At 47.6% G+C, this 25,171-nt stretch overlaps 1 protein-coding gene and 1 long non-coding RNA gene across 2 annotated transcripts in view; both read left to right on the forward strand.

Moving 5' to 3' along the window:
* The first annotated feature begins 1,483 nt into the window (after nucleotides 1–1,483).
* On the forward strand, nucleotides 1,484–14,184 carry LOC136625296 (uncharacterized). The gene is made up of 2 exons (XR_010792534.1): nucleotides 1,484–1,830; nucleotides 11,597–14,184. It is a non-coding gene; the product is annotated as an uncharacterized lncRNA (long non-coding RNA).
* A 2,076-nt stretch (nucleotides 14,185–16,260) lies between these two features.
* The window catches only part of LOC136625297 (nectin-3-like protein), a 76,918-nt gene continuing 68,007 nt past the window's right edge, over nucleotides 16,261–25,171 (forward strand). Inside the window, exon 1 of the mRNA XM_066599385.1 lies at nucleotides 16,261–16,350. The gene's annotated coding sequence lies outside the window, so the exon portion shown is untranslated. The remainder of the gene's footprint in view (nucleotides 16,351–25,171) is intronic.

Here is a 25,171-nt window from a genome sequence, read left to right on the forward strand (position 1 = left end):
TGTTAGGCACGTGCGATGCAAGGTCTACCATTGTTTTCAACTGGAGAAACTTCGCGATCCTCCGCTGCGACTGACAACTGAGGTGGATGATTGCTTCTTCCCGAAAAGATTCATCAAATACAGAGTATGGTTAAAGCTAGGTGTTTTTAAACACAGGACTTGCTGTGTTTAATGCGGAGCGTCGGTTCGCCTGAATACACCAGTTCACTCTAATGGTTCCGTGTGCCGTCCATTTCCAGTCAGTGAAAAATACGAACAGCGCACTGAGAGATAATCTGCCTGTGTGAGCTGGCCTGAATACTTATCACAGCTGAGGGTTTGATACAGTTGCATCCATTCCAGGATATCATTATATATAATCTCTACACTGATGCATTGTAACAAATGTTACAATGAGGGTTACTTCTGGCTTACTATGTTGTGTAGTATAATGAGTATGGCCTTGCAGTAGCAGTTGAATAGGAACACATGTGGCACTAATTTTTGCATCTTGTTGCTGAACTCGTGTAATGACTGGAGCAGGTGCACCTCACGGGGGACCCATCAGCCAATGAGGAGGTAAGACACCACTGTGTTTTTGGTGATTGGTCTGTATTTCTCAATGCTAGTAAACTGTGTGCCTTTGGTTTAACGGATGTTTTCATGGACTGCTTTCTTTATTTCATCACCGCAACACCCTCCTGCAAAGGCACTGGCGTCACATTGGACGTAACATCAGTTGCTAATAGTTATCACTAAGAACCCTATTGCAATCCCACCTACTACATGAGCCACCACTTTAGGCCGGGTAGCGACCATCATGATAAGGTCAGAGTTAGTGCACCCACTTGGGCTACTCCTGCTGACTTCTGCTCACTACACAAGCCTGAGCTTGGCTGTTCTGTTCACCTGATAGAATTCGTCCTTGTAAAATTCATGAGATTGCATTTAATCCAAGCAGCACACCTGCAAAGCTGGTGCAATTTTTGATCTAGGAGACCCTATGTGGACCTTATTTTGTTTTCAGTGACACCCCTGTGCTATGAGTGACCCCCACATCACTGTACACTATTTTAAGCAGCGTTCCCTAGATGTGTGACGGTATTCCCATGCAATATGGGGGGTTCTGGCTGCATTGGGGACCTTCTGGAGAGCAAATTAGTGAACCTGATTTTTACTCCCATTGACTTTAATGGGATTTGGAATCTATATAAATTTGATATTTCCATTGTTGCATTGGCCCAAAGAATAAGGGTAACATTTTATTTATACTGCACAATAAAGCGCAATAAAAAAACAAAGCAAACAATGCCAAAATGAAAAAAATACTGTGTTTCATTTGTCTTGTAAAAAAAAAATGCAATGAAAACTGATCAAAATGTCTCTATGACCCCAAAATGGTACCAATGGAAACTACAACTCATCCTGCAAAAAAGCATTGCCTCACATAGCTTCACTGGTGGAAAATTAAAAATGTAATGGAACACGGCAACCCCGTGAGACTTCTCACCCCCTCTTAGACGTGACCGAACGAGCCCCAGCGATGACTATAATTATGACGACCGTCGAGGTCGGTCCAACTACAGCTCCGATAGGCAAAGGTCACCTGAGAGAGAGCGAAGATCCGGGAGAAGAGGGAGCCCTGACCGTTATACTCGTCGAAGGAGGAGTCATTCTCCACCAAGTGAACGCAATTCGTGTAGTTCTGTTGAGGACAGCCACCACAGAAACCGAAGAGGAAGACGTCCAAAGTCATATGAGTGGCCTGAGGACAGACCGCCTAGTTACAAATCATTGGACATCACAGTTGGAAAGAGCAAAAACCAGCGAAATGCTGCAGCCAGACACTCGGTAAGACAACCCAACCACGAACTCAATATTAGGAGCTGTTTTTATATAGATGTTTATTTATTTATTTTTTGATATGTCTCTTTAGGGACCAGAAAGGCTATAATTATGAATTGAAGTACTTACAATAACGATCACAGGTCACGACAGGCCCGGGCACCATTGTCTAGTGTCTAGTTGCCATGACAACCCATCAACCCTCCTCCATTACATAATGGAGGGTGGATGATGTCACAGAGGGAGTGCTTTCTCTGTGAACCAGTCACATGTCCCAATCTACATTGATCGCAGCATATAAAGGGGGTTAACAGCAGGGATCGGTATTCTTCCGATGTTGCAGTGGGAGGCCAGCTGTCAGTCACCTCCAGCTTCAGTTGCAGTATGGTGCAGGCTCACTTCAGAGCCCGTGCCATCCACAGGACATATGTTAACGCCCTGCTGCGTTAGGCCTCCCTCACACAGGCGTTTGCAGAAACGCAGCATTTTTCAGTGCAGGTTCGCCCGGTTTCAGCAGCGCTGGCATGCGTTATGCCAGCGTTTTGACTTCCTTTTACAGCACAACTGAAAGCGCAGCCAAGGCTGCTGATAAAAGAAAAAAATCAACACTTGCCTAGCTGGTGAAGTCTCTGTCCCCGGCGCCACTGTTGGGACCTTGTGAAGTCAGCTGATTGCTCTGATTGGCAGCCGCTGAGTGACAGCTGGCTGAGCCAACCAGAGCCAGCACTGGATGCGTCCAATCATAGCCATTCAATCAGAGCAATCTCCTGTTGGAGGCGGGAATTTCAAATCCCTGTCACCAGAGAAAAAGTTCCTCTGCCGGCTGACAAGTCCTGGGAGTGCTGCCGGTTACAGCAACATCACCTGCAGGATGAGTAGTGATTTTTTTTTTCCTTTTTAAGTGCTGCCAAAAGCGCGGTACCAAGTTGTGCTGCGTTTTCAGCAGTGCTGAAACTGCTGCCCATTCATTTCAATGGGCAACACAGGGCTGAAAATGGGCAAAAATAGAACATGCAACGCTGTCAAAGCGCAACATTGAAGATGCTGCATCTTCAGCCTCGTGTGAGCAGCCCCATTGAAGTGAATGGGAGCGTTGTACAGTCTTTTAGCGCTGTGCTGAAAAAGCAGTGCTAAACGCTGTACAAAAACACCCGAGTGAGGGAGGCCTTAGTACCGTGTGCCTGGGATGTAAACTTGCGTCAAGGGGTTAAATTATACAACTCTGGCCAAAAGACAAACAAGCCCTCCTATGACTAATGCAACAAGTTATGGCTTTTGCAACATGACTATGATAATAACTTGGCCCTTAAGACACAAAATAGGCTGCTGACTAAGAGTATATAGACCGTATGCAAGGTTACAATAAAAGGACAGGACACTTTCAATGGTATATAGAACCAAAACTGTTATACAGCTAGACACGCGGTATGCGTGTACTAATGCCCGAGTGGCCTCACCAGCCAACAGACTGCAGTTCTTATTCCTGCCTGCAGGCCCTTTAAATGTGTAAATGCGTCAGAAACCTCTTTAGTCTCCAAAAAATTCAGTGTAGGGACTTACTTATTCACACAAGCGAGAAACCCGCACCAGTTTAGTGAGATGCACGAATACGGATCCCATTCTTTCCAGTGGATCTAGTTATGTGAGCGAGTTTTCACTCAGTGATGCTGCAAGTTTTAAAAATCGCAGCATGTTTGTTTTTTTGGGGGGGCGATTCCATGGAAGGAATCGCCCATTATTTCCTATGTGAACTTTACAAAAAAAAAACCCAAAACATACTCTTATGCCATGAGATGTGCATGTCAGTGCTAGAGATGAGCGAACACCAAAATGTTCGGGTGTTCGTTATTCGGAATGAACTTCCCGTGATGCTCGAGGGTTCGTTTCGAACAACGAACCCCATTGAAGTCAATGGGCGACCAGAACATTTTTGTATTGCGCCGATGCTCGCTAAGGTTTTCATGTGTGAAAATCTGGGCAATTCAGGAAAGTGATGGGAATGACACAGTGACGGATAGGGCAGGCGAGGGGCTACGTGTTGGGCTGCATCTCAAGTTCACAGGTCCCACTATTAAGCCACAATACCGGCAAGAGTGCCCCCCCCCCCCTCCCAACAACTTTTACTTCTGAAAAGCCCTCATTAGCATGGCATACCTTTGCTAAGCACCACACTACCTCCAACAAAGCACAATCACTGCCTGCATGACACTCCACTGACACTTCTCCTGGGTTACATGCTGCCCAACCGCCCCCCCTCCCCCCCCACAGCACACACCAAAGTGTCCCTGGGCAGCCTTCAGCTGCCCTCATGCCACACCACGCTCATGTCTATTTAGAATTGCGTCTGCCATGACGAGGGACCGCAGGCACACACTGCAGAGGTTGGCACGGCTAGGCAGCGACCCTCTTTAAAAGTGGCGGAGCGATAGCCCACAATGCTGTACAGAAGCAATGAGAAATAGAATCCTGTGCCACCGCCATCAGGAGCTGCACACGTGGGCATAGCAATGGGGAACCTATGTGCCACACACTATTCATTCTGTCAAGGTGTCTGCATGCCCCAGTCAGACCGGGCTTTTTAATTCATAGACACAGGCAGGTACAACTCCCTATTGTGAAGTCCCTGTCGACCCACAGCATGGGTGGCTCCCTGGAACCCACCGGCGGTACACAGAAATATCCCATTGCATTGCCCAACACAGCTGAGGTAGTAATGTCGTGCTTAATGCAGGTGGGCTTCGGCCCACACTGCATGCCCCAGTCTGACTGGGGTTCTTTATAAGTGTACAGATGTAGTAAAAACTCCGTGTGCACCTACAGCATGGGTGGGTGCCAGGAAGCCACCGGCGGTACATAGAAATATCCCATTGCATTGCCCAACACAGCTGAGGTAGTAATGTTGTGCTTAACCCTTTCCAATCCAATTTGTATATGGTTTTCCTAGGGGGCTTACTCTTTTTCTGCTGTTATACAACGGCGCTATATGCTGGCTAAAGCCAGTACTGCATGAGCTGACACGTAGGATAGGCTCCGACAGCAGAGAGGCTGGCAATATACAGTAAGAGAACCCCGACGGACGTCTACCAACAACGGAGCTGTACAGCCTTAAACCCTAATGTCTTCACAGGTCACACAGTGGACTGGAAAGGGTTAATGCAGGTGGGTTTCGGCCCACACTGCATGCCCCAGTCAGACTGGGGTTCTTTACAAGTGGACACATGTAGGTTAAACTCCCTGTGGACCCACTGCCTGGGTGGGTGCCAGGAAGCCACCGGCGGTACATAGAAATATCCCATTGCATTGCCCAACACAGCTGAGGTAGTAATGTCGTGCGTAATACAGGTGGGCTTCGGCCCACACTGCATGCCCCAGTCAGACGGGTTCTTTAGAAGTGTACAGATGTATTAAAAACTCCGTGTGCACCTACAGCATGGGTGGGTCCCTGGAACCCACCGGCGGTACACAAAAATATCCCATTGCATTGCCCAACACAGCTGAGGTAACGTCAGCTGTAATGCAGGTGGCCTAAAAATTAATTTGATTACACTGTAGGCGAGGGCCCACAAAAATTGCTGTATCAACAGTACTAATGTACATCCCAAAAATTGGCCATGGCCAGCCAAGAGGGCAGGTGAAACCCATTAATCGCTTTGGTTAATGTGGCTTAAGTGGTAACTAGGCCTGGAGGCAGCCCAGTGTAACGAAAAATTGGTTCAAGTTAAAGTTCCAATGCTTTTAAGCGCATTGAAACTTATAAAAATTGTTCTGAAAAATTATTTGAGTGAGCCTTGTGGCCCTAAGAAAAATTGCCCGTTCAGCGTGATTACGTGAGGTTTCAGGAGGAGGAGGAGGAGGAATATTAGACACAGATTGATGAAGCAGAAATGTCCCCGTTTTGGATGGTGAGAGAGAACGTAGCTTCCATCCGCGGGTGCAGCCTACGTATTGCTTACGTATCGCTGCTGTCCGCTGGTGGAGAACAGAAGTCTGGGGAAATCCAGCCTTTGTTCATCTTGATGAGTGTTAGCCTGTCGGCACTGTCGGTTGACAAGCGGCTACGCTTATCTGTGATGATTCCCCCAGCCGCACTAAACACCCTCTCCGACAAGACGCTAGCCGCAGGACAAGCAAGCACCTCCAGGGCATACAGCGCTAGTTCAGGCCACATGTCCAGCTTCGACACCCAGTAGTTGTAGGGGGCAGAGGCGTCACCAAGGATGGTCGTGCGATCCGCTACGTACTCCCTCACCATCCTTTTACAGTGCTCCCGCCGACTCAGCCGTGACTGGGGAGCGGTGACACAGTCTTGGTGGGGAGCCATAAAGCTGGCCAGGCCCTTAAAGACTGTTGCACTGCCTGGGATGTACATGCTGCTCGATCTACGCACATCCCCTGCTACCTTGCCCTCGGTACTGCGCCTTCTGCCACTAGCGCTGTCGGCTGGGAATTTTACCATCAGCTTGTCCGCAAGGGTCCTGTGGTATAGCAACACTCTCGAACCCCTTTCCTCTTCGGGAATCAGAGTGGGCAGGTTCTCCTTATACCGTGGATCGAGCAGTGTGTACACCGAGTAATCCGTAGTGGCCAGAATGCGTGCAACGCGAGGGTCACGAGAAAGGCATCCTAACATGAAGTCAGCCATGTGTGCCAGGGTACCTGTACGCAACACATGGCTGTCTTCACTAGGAAGATCACTTTCAGGATCCTCCTCCTCCTCCTCCTCCTCCTCAGGCCATACACGCTGAAAGGATGACAGGCAATCAGCCGGTGTACCGTCAGCAGCGGCCCAAGCTGTCTCTTCCCCCTCCTCCTCATCCTCCTCATGCTCCTCCTCCTCCTCCTGTACGCGCTGAGAAATAGACAGGAGGGTGCCCTGACTATCCAGCGGCATACTGTCTTCCCCCGCCCCCGTTTCCGAGCGCAAAGCAGCTGCCTTTATGGTTTGCAGGGAATTTCTCAAGATGCATAGCAGAGGAATGGTGACGCTAATGATTGTAGCATCGCCGCTCACCACCTGGGTAGACTCCTCAAAATTACCAAGGACATGGCAGATGTCTGCCAACCAGGCCCACTCTTCTGAAAGGAATTGAGGAGGCTGACTCCCACTGCGCCGCCCATGTTGGAGTTGGTATTCCACTATTGCTCTACGCTGCTCATAGAGCCTAGCCAACATGTGGAGCGTAGAGTTCCACCGTGTGGGCACGTCGCACAGCAGTCGGTGCACTGGCAGCTTAAAGTGATGTTGCAGGGTGCGCAGGGTGGCAGCGTCCGTGTGGGACTTGCGGAAATGTGCACAGAGCCGGCGCGCCTTTACGAGCAGGTCTGACAAGCGTGGGTAGCTTTTCAGAAACCGCTGAACCACCAAATTAAAGACGTGGGCCAGGCATGGCACGTGCGTGAGGCTGCCAAGCTGCAGAGCCGCCACCAGGTTACGCCCGTTGTCACACACGACCATGCCCGGTTGGAGGCTCAGCGGCGCAAGCCAGCGGTCGGTCTGCTGTGTCAGACCCTGCAGCAGTTCGTGGGCCGTGTGTCTCTTATCGCCTAAGCTGAGTAGTTTCAGCACGGCCTGCTGACGCTTGCCCACCGCTGTGCTGCCACACCGCGCGACACCGACTGCTGGCGACATGCTGCTGCTAACACATCTTGATTGCGAGACAGAGGAGGAGGAGGAGGAGGAGGAGGGTGCTTTAGTGGAGGAAGCATACACCTCCGCAGATACCACCACCGAGCTGGGGCCCGCAATTCTGGGGGTGGGTAGGACGTGAGCGGTCCCAGGCTCTGACTCTGTCCCAGCCTCCACTAAATTCACCCAATGTGCCGTCAGGGAGATGTAGTGGCCCTGCCCGCCTGTGCTTGTCCACGTGTCCGTAGTTAAGTGGACTGTGGCAGTAACCGCGTTGGTGAGGGCGCGCACAATGTTGCGGGAGACGTGGTCGTGCAGGGCTGGGACGGCACATCGGGAAAAGTAGTGGCGACTGGGAACTGAGTAGCGCGGGGCCGCCGCCTCCATGATACTTTTGAAGGACTCAGTTTCCACAACCCTATACGGCAGCATCTCAAGGCTGATGAATTTTGCTATGCGGACGGTTAACGTTTGAGCGTGCGGGTGCGTGGCGGCGTACTTGCGCTTGCGCTCGAACACTTGCGCAAGCGACGGCTGAACGGTGCGCTGAACTACACTGCTGGATGGGGCCGAGGACAGCGGAGATGAGGGTGTGGGTGCAGGCCATGAGGCGGTAGTGCCTGTGTCCTGAGAGGAGGGTTGCATCTCAGTGGCAGGTTGGGGCACAGGGGGAGAGGCAGGGGTGCAAACCGGAGGCGGTGAACGGCCTTCGTCCCACCTTGTGGGGTGCTTGGCCATCATATGTCTGCGCATGGTGGTGGTGGTGAGGCTGTTGGTGTTGGCTCCCCGGCTGAGCTTTGCGCAACAAAGGTTGCACACCACTGTTCGTCGGTCGTCAGGCGTCTCTGTGAAAAACTGCCAGACCTTAGAGCACCTTGGCCTCTGCAGGGTGGCATGGCGCGAGGGGGCGCTTTGGGAAACACTTGGTGGATTATTCGGTCTGGCCCTGCCTCTACCCCTGGACACCGCACTGCCTCTTGCAACCTGCCCTGCTGATGCCCTTGACTCCCCCTCTGAAGACCTGTCCTCCTGAGTAAGCGTTGCACACCAGGTGGGGTCAGTCACCTCATCGTCCTGCTGCTCTTCCTCCGAATCCTCTGTGCGCTGCTCCCTTGGACTTACTGCCCTTACTACTACCTCACTGCAAGACAACTGTGTCTGATCGTCATCATCCTCCTCACCCACAGAAAGTTGTTGAGACAGTTGGCGGAAGTCCCCAGCCTCTTCCCTCGGACCCCGGGAACTTTTGAATGGTTGGGCATCAGTGACGATAAACTCCTCTGGTGGGAGAGGAACCGCTGCTGCCCAATCTAAGCAGGGGCCCGAGAACAGTTCCTGGGAGTGTTCCCGCTCCTGAGCAGGTGTCATTGTAGTGGAGTGAGGAGGCTGGGAGGAAGGAGGAGCAGCAGACAGAGGATTCGGATTTGCAGCAGTGGACGGCGCAGAACTGCGTGTTGACGATAGGTTGCTCGAAGCACTTTCTGCCATCCAGGACAGGACCTGCTCACACTGCTCATTTTCTAATAACCGTCTCCCGCGTGGACCCATTAATTGGGCGATGAATGTGGGGACGCCAGAAACGTGCCTCTCTCCTAATCGCGCAGCAGTCGGCTGCGACACACCGGGATCAGGAGCTCGGGCTGTGCCCACACCCTGACTTGGCCCTCCGCGTCCTCGGCCGCGTCCACGTCCTCTAGGCCTACCCCTACCCCTCAGCATGCTGTATTACCAGTGATTTGATTTAACAGGCAGGAAATAAATTGGCGCAAGACTGCAGGCCAAATATAATTTTTGCCCTTTTGGGAAAACGAAAGGCCCCACTGCCTCTAGTGAATGAATAATCTAAGTTTAATAACTGTGCTGTGTCCCTGCTTATGTGTCACAGAACGTGAGGGTAGCAGAGTTATTATAACTCTGGCAGAGCAGGTATTTTTTTTCCCAATTAAGGAAAGCAAATGGCGAAGCCAGCAGTAAAGCGTAGCTGGGTGCGTATGATTTAGCAATGTTTTTCACGCAGCTCACACGTGTCCACAGGCATTAGGACGGACAGAGGCTGGACAAATAGATTTGTTTTCACTTGTTTTTCCACCAAAAGGCAGCACTGCGTATATTCAATGAACATGAGAAGTTTAATAACTGTGCTGTGTCCCTGCTAATGTGTCACAGAACGTGAGGGTAGCAGAGTTATTATAACTCTGGCAGAGCAGGTATTTTTTTTCCCAATTAAGGAAAGCAAATGGCGAAGCCAGCAGTAAAGCGTAGCTGGGTGCGTATGATTTAGCAATGTTTTTCACGCAGCTCACACGTGTCCACAGGCGTTAGGACGGACAGAGGCTGGACAAATAGATTTGTTTTCAGTTTTTTCCCAACAAAAGGCAGCACTGCGTATATTCAATGAACATGAGAAGTGTAATAACTGTGCTGTGTCCCTACTTATGTGTCACAGAACGTGAGGGTAGCAGAGTTATTATAACTCTGGCAGAGCAGGTATTTTTTTTCCCAATTAAGGAAAGCAAATGGCGAAGCCAGCAGTAAAGCGTAGCTGGGTGCGTATGATTTAGCAATGTTTTTCACGCAGCTCACACGTGTCCACCGCCCGTAAGGACGGACAGAGGCTGGACAAATAGATTTGTTTCCACTTGTTTTTCCACCAAAAGGCAGCACTGCGTATATTCAATGAACATGAGAAGTTTAATAACTGTGCTGTGTCCCTGCTAATGTGTCACAGAACGTGAGGGTAGCAGAGTTATTATAACTCTGGCAGAGCAGGTATTTTTTTTCCCAATTAAGGAAAGCAAATGGCGAAGCCAGCAGTAAAGCGTAGCTGGGTGCGTATGATTTAGCAATGTTTTTCACGCAGCTCACACGTGTCCACCGCCCGTAAGGACGGACAGAGGCTGGACAAATAGATTTGTTTCCACTTGTTTTTCCACCAAAAGGCAGCACTGCGTATATTCTATGAATAATAACTGTGTTGTGGCCCTGCCTATACAATTCTTTCCCTGCAGTATCAATGGAGGGTGGAATGCTCTGCAGAGGCGATTTTGAGAAGCCCAAAAAAAATGCAGCACAGCTAACAGCAGCCTGGACAGTACTGCACACGGATAAATATGGCCCTAGAAAGGACCGTTGAGGTTCTTGAAGGCTACACTCACTCCTAACACTCTCCCTGCCTATGCAGCACTTCTGTCCCTAATGCCAGGTGCAACGCTCTGCAGAGCCGATTTTGAGAAAAAAAAAATGCCACTGCTAACAGCAGCCAACACACAGCTATCAGTGGCCCTAATAAGGACCTTTGGGGGGTCTTGAAGCCTACACTAACTACCAATTCTTTCCCTACAGCAGCTCCGGTACAAACAGCACTGTCCCTCATCTAACTCACACCGCATCTGAGGCGAACCGCGGGAGGGGCCGACTTTTATGTTCAGGTGACACCTGATCTTCCCAGCCACTCACAGCAGGGGGGTGGTATAGGGCTTGAACGTCACAGGGGGAAGTTGTAATGCCTTCCCTGTCTTTCAATTGGCCAGAAAAGCGCGCTAACGTCTCAGGGAAGGAAGTGAAAGTAACCAGAACACCGCATGGTGTTCGTTACGAATAACGAACATCCCGAACACCCTAATATTCGCACGAATATCAAGCTCGGACGAACGCGTTCGCTCATCTCTAGTCAGTGCCTTTCAATTTTGTTTTACCATTGAAGTCTATGGGAAGCACTTGGAATCTTTTAACACACGTGAAAATTCCAATTTCATAGCTTGATGTGTTTTTTTTTTTAAGCAGAAATGGCTTATCTTGCATTTTCGAATCACGCGATCGCAATTGCAATATTGGGCTAAGTTTTTCGGCTCAGTATTGCGCTCGCAACTTTTGTGACTGTATCTTAAAACGGTAAATTAAACGGCAAGGAGGATGGAGCTGCAGATTGTTTCAGCAGGGAAAGACTTCTGATTGGCTCAAAACATGCGGAAGGGCCGCCCATTCAAGCAGACATGGGGAAAATGCCCATTTACTGATACCATGAAAGGGAATAAAAGGGATCTGAAATCTGCAGGTTTCACCCAAGTTGTCTAATTCCCATCTGTGTCCCCACGATCATTGGAGTAGAGTTTTGGAATAAGAGAATTCTTCTTTTTTATATTTTAGGATCGCAGTTCCAGGAGTGGAAGGAGCGTGGTCATCTAATAGACAAGGTTCACTGAATATATAGCAACTGTGCATAGAGGCGGCATCATCACCGTGATCGCCAGTCCACAAAAACTTTGGAAAGTCTGGGCACCCCACGGACAAGGGACATTCCTCATCTACAGTACCCCCCAAGGATCAAGTGTAAATGCCATCTTTGCCTATATAATTCTCAGGGCAGCCTCTTTCTAGGGTTTCTTCTAGTAATATTCCCAGTTGATTTGCACACTTGAGTTGGCAGATGGGGCAGCATATGTATCCACTACTAGTAGATGGGCCGTCTGTACTCACAAAAACTACTTGGTGGCAGTAGGAATAATAGTTGAGTGCAGGGCACGGTTGAGTGAGTTTGGATGAGACTGCTTCCTTCACCCCCCCCCCCCATCCTGTACCTTGTGAGACCACATGGGCATCATAGAGGGCACTCACCTACTTAGAATTTCCCATTAGCCAGACTAGAGAGCTGCTCTAGAGGACCTGTTAGCCATTATATGATACTAAGTTGTCCGTCCACTCTAATTTATTGCTGCATACTGCATATTTGTTGAGAATTAGTACGGTCTTCCCCCAGTTAAGAAGGAGGATTACTTGGGGTCTTCCTGGTGGCACATGCTCATAATAAACCAAGCCTTATATACCCATGCCTCCTGTATTACACTCCAGAGCTGCACTCACTGTGTACATACATGACATTACTTATCCTGTACTGATCCTGAGTTACATCCTGTATTATACTCCAGAGCTGCACTCACTATTCTGCTGGTGGAGTCACTGTGTACATACATTACATTACTTATCCTGTACTGATCCTGAGTTACATCCTGTATTCTACTCCAGAGCTGCACTCACTATTCTGCTGGTGGAGTCCCTGTCTACATATATTACATTGCTTTTCCTGTTCTGATTCTGAGTTACATCCTATATTCCCCAGAGCTGTACTCACTATTCTGCTGCTTATTTTGGAAACTGTCAACAAACTTGTCAGGTACACCTCAGATGGGCATATTTTTTGCGCCCGTGTGCTGTTCATGGATTATACAGACAGCACACGGACCCATTATAGCCACGTGGGCTATTCCTACTCACATATGTAGGGGCTGTGAGTATTGGACAGCATATGCCCATGTGCTGTCCCATGTGTTTTGCGCCAGAGTTTTCCAGTCCCAACTTGCATCTGAATACTGCCTTAGCTTTCCTACAGTACATCAAATTATGTACAGAACTTGGTGTCAAGACTATACTTTGTACTAGTAAAAACATAGTAACATAGAACACCTGGAGAGGTCAGCTCTGAAGCATGCAGAATTGTAAATGCATATCTGAAGTATAATGCAGAATCAGTACAGAATTAGGTAATGTAATGTACATGGTGATTGCACTAGCAGAATTGCGAGTGCAGCTCTGGAATATAATACAGGGTGTAACTCCTAGAATGGTAGAGTTAGAAGGAACCTCCCAGGGTCAGCTGGTCCTACCCTTGCTCAATACAGGATCACTAAATCATCCCAGACATGTCTGTCCAGCCTCTGTTTGAAGAATCACCACCTCCCATGGCAAGCTGTTCCGCTCACTGTCAAAAAGTTTCTTCTAATTTGTGTCTCCTCTTTTAGTTTCATCCCATTATTTCTAGTCTTTCCTTGTGTAAGACTAAGGATCTGTAATGTGATGTATTTACAGGAATTCAACTTTTTTGTAGACTAATAGTACTTGTAAAACGTTAAATGGTGTTCAGACGTCGGTACTGGATGCAATCTAAATCTATATGAAGTCAAGTAACTTTGTTGTACTTAGATTGTTCTGATCTTAGAGGTTGTCCCATGTGAGCAAATGATCCCCCTATCCACAGAATACAGGTTAACTTGCTGATCAGTGGGGTTCTTACTTCTAGGACCCAGACAGTCCCAAAAATGGGGCTCCGTTATGTCCTGTAATTAAGGCAGCAGCGGTGACATATGTGCACTTCTACTCCATTCATTTAATGGGACCACCAAAGATAGCCTAGTGCTTGACCTCATTTGAAGGATCCCTGAGGGTTCCAGCTAGTTGCCCCCTATTCTTAGGATAGGAGAAAACTTCTTTTCATTGGACATCCCCTTACATCGTATATAATATGTTACAATCCTGTCCCTTTCAGAACTGTATCTACAGTTCCAATTGCTATGGCTCAGCTCCTATAACACAGTGTAGGTTATAATAGGAATCAGTGCTTGGTTGACACACTACATCCCCCACTATGCCTTACCGGAGAGCAGAAGTTGGCAGGGAAATGTAATATCCTGCAGCCTGTCTGTCTGAGAACTTGCAAGAAACTTTGCAGAATTGTGAATGCAGCTCTGGATGTAAGTGGGGTAAACGACATAATCGAACGTGAAATAACTAAAGCAAAATTATTTGCAAAATTACTTTTTTGTATTTGATAATTTTACGACCCAACGATTATAAATGTAAATATAGACCGGAATTGTGCCTTTTTTACTGACAAACGTCTTAACTTTGTGATATTGAGGCCTCTGTACAGATGTAGTGTAAATAAAAGCCTTTATACCGTATTTACAGTACTATGTTGTGTTTTTCTTTTTGTGCGCCCCGCTTTATATACTACATGTAGCAGCGCTGAGTGAATTGCTTTGTTCTAGCCAGTGGCGCAGCTATTGAGGTCACACTTGCAACCTGGCCCCTTAAGCTAGGGGGCCCACAGGCTCCCCTTGCCACACTCACGCTCACTGTATGGCTATGGCTGGGTTACTTGATGAAGAGACCCAGCGATGCAGCTATAGGTAGCATACTACTGGTATGAGAAGCGTCGTGGGGGGTGCAACTCATTACTCTCTAGGAGCCGCTCAGTCATCCAGCATCGTCCTGTGTAGAAGGGGAAAAGCCACTAGAGGACGGGCCATCCTGTACTACTTTCTGACCAGCAGAAACCCTTGGTAAGTTGCAGAAAAACAGTAGAACACATGCCCATGCAATCTACCAGAAACTCGTAGCGTAGTAACAGTAGTCTCCTATGTTGTACATACATCCAGGACCGGAGCAGAGACTAGCTATTTCATATCAAGCTATGTCCCTGCTATTGATCAGTATCTCCTGGGTACAAGTGACCCAAACAGCACTGGGGTCCTTCCTGCTGTCTATCAAACCTCATAAGTCCCATAATACTCTAATCCTGTTGCAGTCATGAGAGGCTTACAGTATCGGGTACTCTGTCAGGAATGATGCATGATGGGACAGTTGTGTTTCAAAGGGATTTATTGAATTATAAAACATAATGTTGGCACTATTCTGCTGCAGACGCCCGTGCAGGAGAATATAGAATTATAAATTAGAACAGAAGTCCATATAACTAAATAACAGTAAAAAAAACTTTAAAAACAACATCCTAAATCGATGCATCTAAACTATTTTTGCACACTTCGCGGTAGAGGTCAGAGGGTTGTCAAGTTCTATAAACGTAACTTGGTCTCATATAGGTCTGGTTCAATGCGTCAGTGTCCATATGTTTTTTGTTTTATGGGTGCAAATGTATAACATGATGAGGGGAAAAAAGGGAAAAAAAGGGGGGTCAGCACTACCCATTGGAAATATATCCCAATAGAAATGTATAGGTGCACGCTAAACCATGGCTGCAACATACAGTAGAGGCAGAAACCAAAATTGGCAGCAGCACGCAAAATAAATTCACTATCAGGAGGTATACAAACCTATAATCTAACCACATTAAATAATGCAAGGTTCTTAGTATATAATTTGATCAAATTACATTGGCCCATCTACCAACGTCCAGGTGACCAAGCTCTCAGATGGGTCCTAACATTAATACCAGGTGGATATCTTAACCTGGGAAAGCTGAGTTCCTACCTCTCAAAATGCTCCTCTCTTGGGACTAAGCCTACAAATAAAACCGGGGAGGGTAGGATGCTGACCCCCCCCCCCCCCCCCCCTTTTTTTCCCTTTCTATACAAATATTGTGAAGCTTTGGCTGCCTTCACTGGGTCGTGCACACCTGCCGCCCATTTACCTCCTGTCCCTCCTATTGGAACATCTATATAGTATCCTACCCTCCCCGGTTAGCTCCGCCCCGTCCCGCCTCTCCCCATTGCAAATAGTGCAGAGGGGCGGAGAGGAGGCAGAGAGGGGGCGGGAGCTCAGTTCCTGCTCCTGGCTCTTCCATCCCCCCCCCCCCCCCCCCCCCCTGCACATGAGGACGACGTATATCGGCTCGGCATGAAAATCGAGCCGATATACGTTCGTGGGAATGCAGCCTAATGGCGACATTGAAGAATTGCTGCATGTCGTATTTTTGGTTGATTCCTCATTAGGAATCGCCAATTATTTGTTATGGTATCTTTAAAAAAAAAATCGCAGTGCCCTTACATGCCATGCGATTTGCATTCAGGTGTGATGCGATTTTTACCATTAAATCTTGTTGTTTGTATAGCGCCAACTTATTCCGCAGCACTTTCACAGGTAATTTATTTATTACCCCCCACCAGGCTGGGTACTCATTTTACCGACCTCGGAGGGATGGAGGGCTCACCCTCACGACTGATGTGCTTATGGTTGACGAGATGTGTTGTGCTGTGCTAGGAGCCCCTCCTTCCTTTTTTCCTCCTTCCTCTCCTTCTCAAACTGGAAGCTCACTCCAGGGTCAGACAGAGCGGAGATGTTCTCTTTGCTCTGCGTCTTCTTCATTCTACAAGTCGCGCACTGTCAGGGTAAGTGATCCTTAGGAGAACTATTAACCTTTTGCTTGCTGTCCAATTCTGCTACATTGTGTTCTTATCTGTATTCTTGCTGTATCGTCGTTCTGTCGCTTCCTACCCTAATGCCATATGCGATGTTACACAAAGCACCTGCCTTACACTCGGATGGAGAGAATACTTTTTCCTGTGAGGTTTTGACTTTTTAGATTCCATCCAAGGATCACAGATAAGCTCTCGTCTCGGATATCGTGTTTAACCTGTTCTTCAAGTTGCTGGCATCGGTAATTCTGCTTGACAAGGTAACATTTGCAGGAAGCATTTGCTAAGGCTAACATTTCCAGTGCTAGTCTTAAAGGGGTTGTCCCGCGGCAGCAAGTGGGTCTATACACTTCTGTATGGCCATATTAATGCACTTTGTAATGTACATTGTGCATTAATTATGAGCCATACAGAAGTTATCAAAAGTTTTTCACTTACCTGCTCCGCTGCTGGCGTCCTCGTCTCCATGGTTGCCGTCTAATTTTCGCCGTCTAAAATGTTCCAATGGCCAAATTAGACGCGCTTGCGCAGTCCAGGTCTTCTTATCTTCTCAATGGGGCTCCGTGTAGCTCCGTGTAGCTCCGCCCCGTCACGTGCCGATTCCAGCCAATCAGGAGGCTGGAATCGGCAATGGACCGCACAGAAGAGCTGCGGTCCACGGAGGGAGAGGATACCAGCGGCCATCTTCAACCGGTAAGTATAGAAGTCACCGGATTCAGGTAAGCGCTGTGCTGTTCTTTTTTTCAGTCCCTGCATCGGGGTTGTCTCGCGCCGAACGGGGGGGGGGGGGGGGGTTGAAAAAAAAAAAAACGTTTCGGCGCGGGACAACCCCTTTAAGTACTTCTGTATGGCCATATTAATGCACTTTGTAATATACATCGTGCATTAAATATGAGCCATACAGAAGTTATTCACTTACCTTCCCTGCGCTGGCGTCCTCGTCTCCATGGTGCCGTCTAACTTCAGCGTCTAATCGCCCGATTAGACGCGCTTGCGCAGATGGGTCTTTTCCCTTCGGCTCGGCAGCAGCGGCGTTTTGGCTCCACCCCCTTGTACGCGTCATCGCGTTACTCAGCTCTGTCACATGTGCCGATTCCAGCCAATCAGGAGGCTGGAATCGGCACATGTGACGGGGGCGAAGCTACGCGATGACGCGTACAAGGGGGCGGAGCTAAAACGCAGCTGCTGCCGAGCCGAAGGGAAAAGACCCATCTGCGCAAGCGCGTCTAATCGGGCGATTAGACGCTGAAGTTAGACGGCACCATGGCAACGGGGACGCCAGCGCAGGGAAGGTAAGTGAATAACTTCTGTATGGCTCATATTTAAAGGGGTTGTCCCGCGAAAGCAAGTGAGGGTATACACTTCTGTATGGCCATATTAATGCACTTTGTAATGTATATCGTGCATTAATTATGAGCCATACAGAAGTTATTCACTTACCTGTTCCGTTGCTGGCGTCCTCGTCTCCATGGTGCCGTCTAATTTCAGCATCTAATCTCCCGATTAGACGCGCTTGCGCAGTCCGGTCTTCTCCCTTCTGAATGGGGCCGCTCGTGCCGGAGAGCTGCTCCTCGTAGCTCTGCCCCGTCACGTGTGCCGATTCCAGCCAATCAGGAGGCTGGAATCGGCAATGGACCGCACAGAGCCCACGGTGCACCATGGGAGAAGACCTGCGGTCCACCGTGGGTGAAGATCCCGGCGGCCATCTTAGCAAGGTAAGTAAGAAGTCGCCGCAGCGCGGGGATTCGGGTAAGTACTATCCGTTTTTTTTTTTTACCCCTGCATCGGGTTTGTCTCGCGCCGAACGGGGGGCCTATTGAAAAAAAAAAACAACCCGTTTCGGCGCGGGACAACCCCTTTAATGCACGATGTATATTACAAAGTGCATTAATATGGCCATACAGAAGTGCATAACCCCACTTGCTGCCGCGGGACAACCCCTTTAATGTAAACTTCCCCTGGTACATGGTGCGCCTAAGAGCTCCCCATACTTGCGTTTTTTTAATGCAGCGTTTTTTTTTTTTTTTAATTCTTTATTTTCCATTTTCAAGTTTAATACAAACAACATTGAGAATCATTGCAGAGCATATATGTGATACAATAAAGTAGAATCGTTGTCAACATTCTTGGTAACATTTTCTTTTATAAGCCTGTCGTTAACAATGGCGGTATTGCTGTCAGTTTCTAAACTTTGAGTAAACTTTAAACTATGTGACTGGGTGGGGACCACACTTAATACCTCATCTTAGGGTCTCTTGTTTAAGACGAGAACCTGTTGTTCTATTTAGGTTCTATTGTATTTATCAGTAATCATGTCTTGCTAAAGTGGTAACGTTTACATGAATTTGGAACTCGAAACAAACTTGACTAGAAGTAAATGCGAACTTAGACACAGGACAGGGTACAATAGGAAACGTTGGAGGTAGGGTAGTGGAGGAAGGGGTATGTGAAGGACAGAGAGGGATGGGGGATGGGGGGACTCTATAACCTTGATCAGTTGGTTTCTAATTGTCTCCGGTATTCTGTTGAGTTTTGGAACTCAAACCAGTTCCTTTGAGTGTAGCTGTGAGGTCCTCAATATCCAGAACTCCTCGAATCTAAATAATTCAGAGGGGCAGTAGTCTAACAATTATATTGAAGCCCTTCACAGTTTAGACTAGAAAAAATAATACATTTTATTATAGATTGTTTAAAAACATATACCACTCTAGGGCACACCTGACACAGAACAAAACACAACAAATGGGTAGCACACCATGTGGGTTGGTGACAAAAAATATATAGATGGTCTAGATGATGCCAGTCAACCCAGATATCTTTTAGATTAGGCTGCTATAGGGCCCTGAGGGATACCCACAGTTGTCATTAGTGGTATATGTTTTTAAACAATCTATAATAAAATGTATTATTTTATCTAGCCTAAACTGTGAAGAACTCCTCGAATCGTGTTAAGCCAAAGTGCTATTGATGGCGGGGTTGTCTGACGCCATATTCTCGGTATGCAGGATCTCGCTGCGGTGACCAGATGACGTGTAACTGAATTTTTGTAAACGGAAATAGGAATCTCGTTATGGTGTAGGAGAAAAAAGGTGGGTGTTTTTGGAATAGAGTAATGGGTGAATTTGGAGGTTATCTGCCAGACTTTTGTCCAGAAGCTCGCCAACACATGACATTCCCAGAAGATGTGTAAAAATGTCCCCTGCTCCGTTCCGCATCTCCAGCACATGGGGGAGACTGAAGGATATATTTTGGTAAGGCGAGTAGGCACCCTGTACCAGCGAGATAGTACCTTATATCCTGCCTCCTGAATTTTGCTGGATATGGATGAGGAGTGTGTGAGCATGAATATTTTTTCCCTTTTTGTCTGGGAGAGTGTAATTTTAAGGTCCTCCTCCCATTTCCGGACGAATTCCAGGGGTTGTGGTTCTGTTTGTGTGTTGAGTATGTTGTACATGAGTGATAGTGTGTGTCTAGATGGACCCTCTGTGCTGCATATTGTCTCGAACTGCGTTTTTGGCCGCGTGAATGCGCTAGGGTGTGGAAGGGAGTTGAGGAAGTGTCTTAATTGGACTGTTTGCCAAAACAGTATCAGGTGTGGGTCTTGCATCCCTAACATGTGTTCCATGGTAAGCCATTGGCCTTCATGCAGAAAATGAGCAGCTCGGAATCTACCCTCCGCAACCAAAGAAGAAAGGCTTAGTTTTCGTTCCCTGGAGGGAACGAGGGGTTGCCCAGTACTGGAAACATTGGTGAGGGTCTGGGGGCTATGTCTGGTCTTGTTAGGATTTTCGCTGCTATCGCCAAGGTAGGGCCGATTGTGGGGTGGTGGCTCAATTCAGTAGTCATTTGATCCTGAATCCATGGTAGGGCCTTCAGTGGTATGGACGTGGCAGTTTGTTCTATACTGATCCATTGTTTAAGCTCCCCGTGTCTGTGCCAATCAATTATGCGAGCCAGGTGGGTTGCTTGGTGGTACCGGCTAAAGCTAGGGAGTCCTTGTTCTCCCTCCTCTTTAGGTCTTGTCAGCGTGTCGCGGGCGATACGAGAGGGTTTATCTGCCCATACAAATTTGGATGTGAAGGAGGACAGTTGTTGGAAGAATTGTTTGAGGACATTGATGGGGAGCGCTTGGAGCAGATAGAGTACTCTGGGGAGTATGTTCATTTTGAAGATTGCACATCTCCCAAACCATGAGTGTAGGCCTTTCGTCCATGAGTTTAGGTTTGTCTTAACCCCTTAGTGACGAAGCCTGTTTGCGCCTTAGTGACGGAGCCAAATTTTGGAAATCTGACATGCGTTGTTCAACGTAGCATAACTCCGTAAAGGCTTTACATATCCAAGTGATTCTGACATTGTTTTTTCGCCACATGTTGTACTTCATTTTGGTTGTAAAAAGAGACTGATATAATTTGTGTATATTTATTAAAAGTACCAATATTGGAAAAATTTTGAAAAAATTGTCATTTTTTTCAAATTTTCAACTGTAATATCTCAAATATGTCCAAACATACTGTACAAATTTTTGATAAGATATATATTTCCATCTGTTTACTTTATTCTGAATGCACACTTGAAAAACTTTTGTGTTTTTTTTTTTTAACCATTTATACGACGTACAAATTTAACATTACTTTTCAGCATTTTGAGGAACACTTTGTTTTCCTGCACCAAGCCAAGTTTGCAAAGGCTCATGAGTGTCAGAATAATAGATACCCCCCCAAATGACCCCATTTTAAAAACTACACCCCTTAATGTATTTACTGAGGGGTGTCATGAGTATTTTGACCCTACCAGTTTTTTTCAGGAATTAATTCAATTTAGAGGAGAAAAAATAAAATTTCATAGTTTTGCAAATATGTCATTTTAAAGACATATTTTTTTCCTATATTGCCCATGAAAATGAGGATTTACACCCCAAAATGGATACCCCCGTTTCTCCCGTGTTCAGAAACATACCCATTGTGGCCCTAATCTTATGTCTGGATGCACAACGGGACCCAAAATGAAAGGAGTAGTCAGTGTCTTTCAGAACATAAATTTTGCTTGAAGGCGTTTTAGGCCCATAGCACTTTTGTAGAGCTCTTGAGCGGCCAAAACCAAAGAGAACCCCCACAAGTGACCCCATTTTGAAAACTAGACCCCTTAACGAATTTATCTAGGGGTGTACTGCCCATTTTGACCCCACAGTTTTTGAATGAATTCAAGCAAAGCAAAAGGAAAAAAATGTGATTTTCGTTTTTTTTGGCAATTCTGTCGTTTTAAAAACTGCTTTTTTGGTACAGCACACACATGAATGAAGCCTTGCACCCCAAAATGGATACCCCTGTTTGTCCCGTGTTCAGAGACATACCCATTGTGGCCCTAATCTTATGTGTGGATGCACAACGGGGCCCAAAATGAAAGAAGTAGTCGGTGGCTTTCAGAACATAAATTTTCCTTGAAGGCGTTTTAGGCTCCATAGCACTTTTGTAGAGCTCTTGAGCGGCCAAAACCAAAGAGAACCCCCACAAGTGACCCCATTTTGAAAACTAGACCCCATAACAAATTTATCTAGGGGTGTACTGCCCATTTTAACCCCACAGTTTTTGAATGAATTCAAGCAAAGCAAAAGGATAAAAATTTGATTTTCGTTTTTTTGGCAATTCTGTCGTTTTAAAAACTGCTTTTTTTGTACTGCACACATATGAATGAAGACTTGCACCCCAAAATGGATACCCCTGTTTGTCCCGTGTACAGAGACATACCCATTGTGGCCCTAATCTTTTGTCTGGATGCACAACGGGGCCCAAAATGAAAGAAGTAGTCGGTGGCTTTCAGAACAGAAATTTAGCATGAAGGTGATTTAGGCTCCATTGCCCACTTGTAGAGCCCTTGAGCGGCCAAAACGACCGAGAACCCCCACAAATGACCCCATTTTGAAAACTAGACCCCTTAACGAATTAATCTAGGGGTGTACTGTGTATCTTTACCCTACAATTTTTGAATAAATCTAAGCAAAGCAGTAGGAAAAAAATTACAATTTTCATTTTTTTGGCATTTGTATGAATTTAAAAACAGTTTTTTTTGTACAGCACACATATGAATGAAGACTTTCACCCCAAAATGGATACCCCTGTTTGTCCCGTGTTCAGAAACATTCCTGTTGTGGCCCTAATCTACTTACAGGACACATGGCTAGGCCTATAATGGAAGGAGCACCCGTTTGATTTCAGGGTACAACGGGATAAATTCCAGGCCCCATTGCCCACTTATAGAGCCATTGAGCGTCCAAAACGATGGAGAACCCCCTCAAATGACCCCATTTTAAAAACTAGACCCCTTAATGAATTCATCTAGGGGTGTACTGTGTATTTTGACCCCACAGCATTTGAATAAATCTAAGCAAAGCAGAAGGAAAAAATTACGTTTTTCATTTTTTTGGCAATTTTGTCAATTTAAAAACTGTTTTTTTTGTACAGTTTACATAGGAATGAAGACCTTCACCCCAAAATGGATCCCCCCATTTGTCCCGTGTTCAAAAACATACCTATTGTGGCCCTAATCTACTTATAGGACACATGGTTAGGCCTGTAATGCAGGGAACACCCGTTGGATTGCAGAGCACAACTGAATAAATCCCAGGCCCCATTGTTCATTTGTACGGAATAAAAATTGACTCCCTAAAAATCCCCCTCCCCCCTCCGCGCCCTTTTCGGCATTCCCCAAATCTTAGATAAAAGTAATAATGTGAACTGTGTGGTATTTCCGAAGACAGGGGTAATTACGGAGGCTGGTTGGGATGGGTACATGGGGCAATAAAACCGTGTATCCCCCCTCCTCTCATGCTTTTTGGGGGTCATTTCTTGACCTCAGTGGTGGGTATGGGGTGTAAAAAGTGGCACTCTGTGAGTCTCCGTAAGCTTGATGAGGTGCGGCGGTCTCACACAGAAGGCGCTCAACAAGCTGCTCCTGGAACTGCAGGAAGGCGAACGTTCCCGGGGCTTCTTGTAAATTACGTATTACAGGTAGCGGTCTGAATAACGCTGGGCTCACGCAGCCGTAGGTGGAATCCGCTTGTGGAGGCCCGCAGCGGATCCCAGCTGTGAGCCCGGCTGTGTCCCTGCATACGGCCGCCTATTGTACTGCGCATAACTGCCTACTCACACAGGCGGTCATGTGCAGTATATATTTTTTTGTTGTTTGCATTTCCTGCACCGTCACTTAGCGATGACGCGGGTACCCGCAGCCCGTATACAACGTAGTTGCATATGGGCTGCGGGCATATCTGCGACCATGGAGCACAATGGGGTCTATGTTGCGGATATCCACGGTAAAATAGAACCTGCTGCGTTCTCTTTTCTGCGAGTGGATTATGCAATTCCGACCCGCTAATGTGAGCGGAATTGTGTAATCCAATGCGATTGATCTGCGTATTACCGCGAATCAGACGCATGTGGAATCCGTAATTCCTATCCGGTCATGTGAGACTGACCTAAGGTAGATTGCTACCTTTTTATCACGTGATCGGGGACCACTCAACGAGGCCACCCGTCACTGCTCCAGGCTCTCGGCGACCGTTGCTCGCTGGGAGCAAGGAGATTTTCAATTTCCTGTGCTCCCCCACTCCTGCGCATGTGTTCGCTGTTTTGCCGGCGGTCGCATGCGCAGGATCCGGGAAAGTTCACGGAGGAAGATTGCGTCGGGGTGCAAATATGGAGGCCTCTGGTAAAAAGTTTCATCTCCTCTCACCGATCACATCGGTGAGGGCAGATGAAGCTTCACCTTTTTTTTACTTTTACGTAAAAGTGTGACGAGGAACCGCTTACCGCGGCCCCCCCCCCCCCCCGTGAAACCTCCAGGCTCTTGGCTCCGTTTTGTAGCCAGGAGCAGGGAGATTTTAAATTATCCTGGCAATCCACGGCTTTTGCGCATGCATCTGCCATGTTGGCGACGGGCGCGTGCGCAGAAGCTGGGGTAAGGTCCGCGGATAAATCCGCGGGCCTTAGGTACGTCATTTCATCCTCCCTCACGGATATGATCCGTGGGGGGAGATGAAACGCAAGTTTTTTTAACTTTTTAAAACTTTTTTTTTTTTTTTACCCTTTTTTTTTTCACTTTTTACACTTTTTTTTTAACTTTACATGATCACTGTCATCCATTGGATGACAGTGATCATGTCCCCGGTATAATCTCTCTGTTCCTGGCCACACATGGCAGCCAAGAGCAGAGGGATTTTAAATTTCCCGGGGCTCGAGCCCGTCTGTGCACGCGCCCAATGTCAATCATCGGGCGCGCATGCGCAGACGGGGATTCGGGTCCCGGGACATCGGGGAGGACTTAGGTGAGTATTTTCACCTCCCCTCATGGATCCGATCCATGAGGGGAGGTGAAACTGACTTTTTAAAAAACTTTTTTTAACTTTTTCGCGATCGCCGCTATCCGATGGATAGCGGCGATCGCGGTCCCCGGTAACACCTCCTGGTTCCCGGCTACCTTCAGGAGCCGGGAGCCAGGAGATTACAAATTTGCTGGGGGCTCCCGGGCTTCTGCGCATGCGCCTGACGTCACCGTCTGGCGCGCATGTGCAGAAGACCGCCGGCGGGTCCGGGTGGACCTGATCTCCGGGGGACGCCGCCGACAAGCCAGGTAAGAATTTTCAGCTGCTCTGATGGATCCGATCCATCAGGGCAGCTGAATACCTAACTTTTTACGCACTTTTCTTTACTTTTTTGCGATCGGCGCTATCCATTGGACAGCGCCGATCGCAATGCCGGGGGTGACTGCCCGCATCCTGGGATGACAGCTCCATGCTGTC

The sequence above is a fragment of the Eleutherodactylus coqui genome, chromosome 4, assembly GCF_035609145.1.
Source record: "Eleutherodactylus coqui strain aEleCoq1 chromosome 4, aEleCoq1.hap1, whole genome shotgun sequence".
Classification (NCBI taxonomy): domain Eukaryota; kingdom Metazoa; phylum Chordata; class Amphibia; order Anura; family Eleutherodactylidae; genus Eleutherodactylus; species Eleutherodactylus coqui.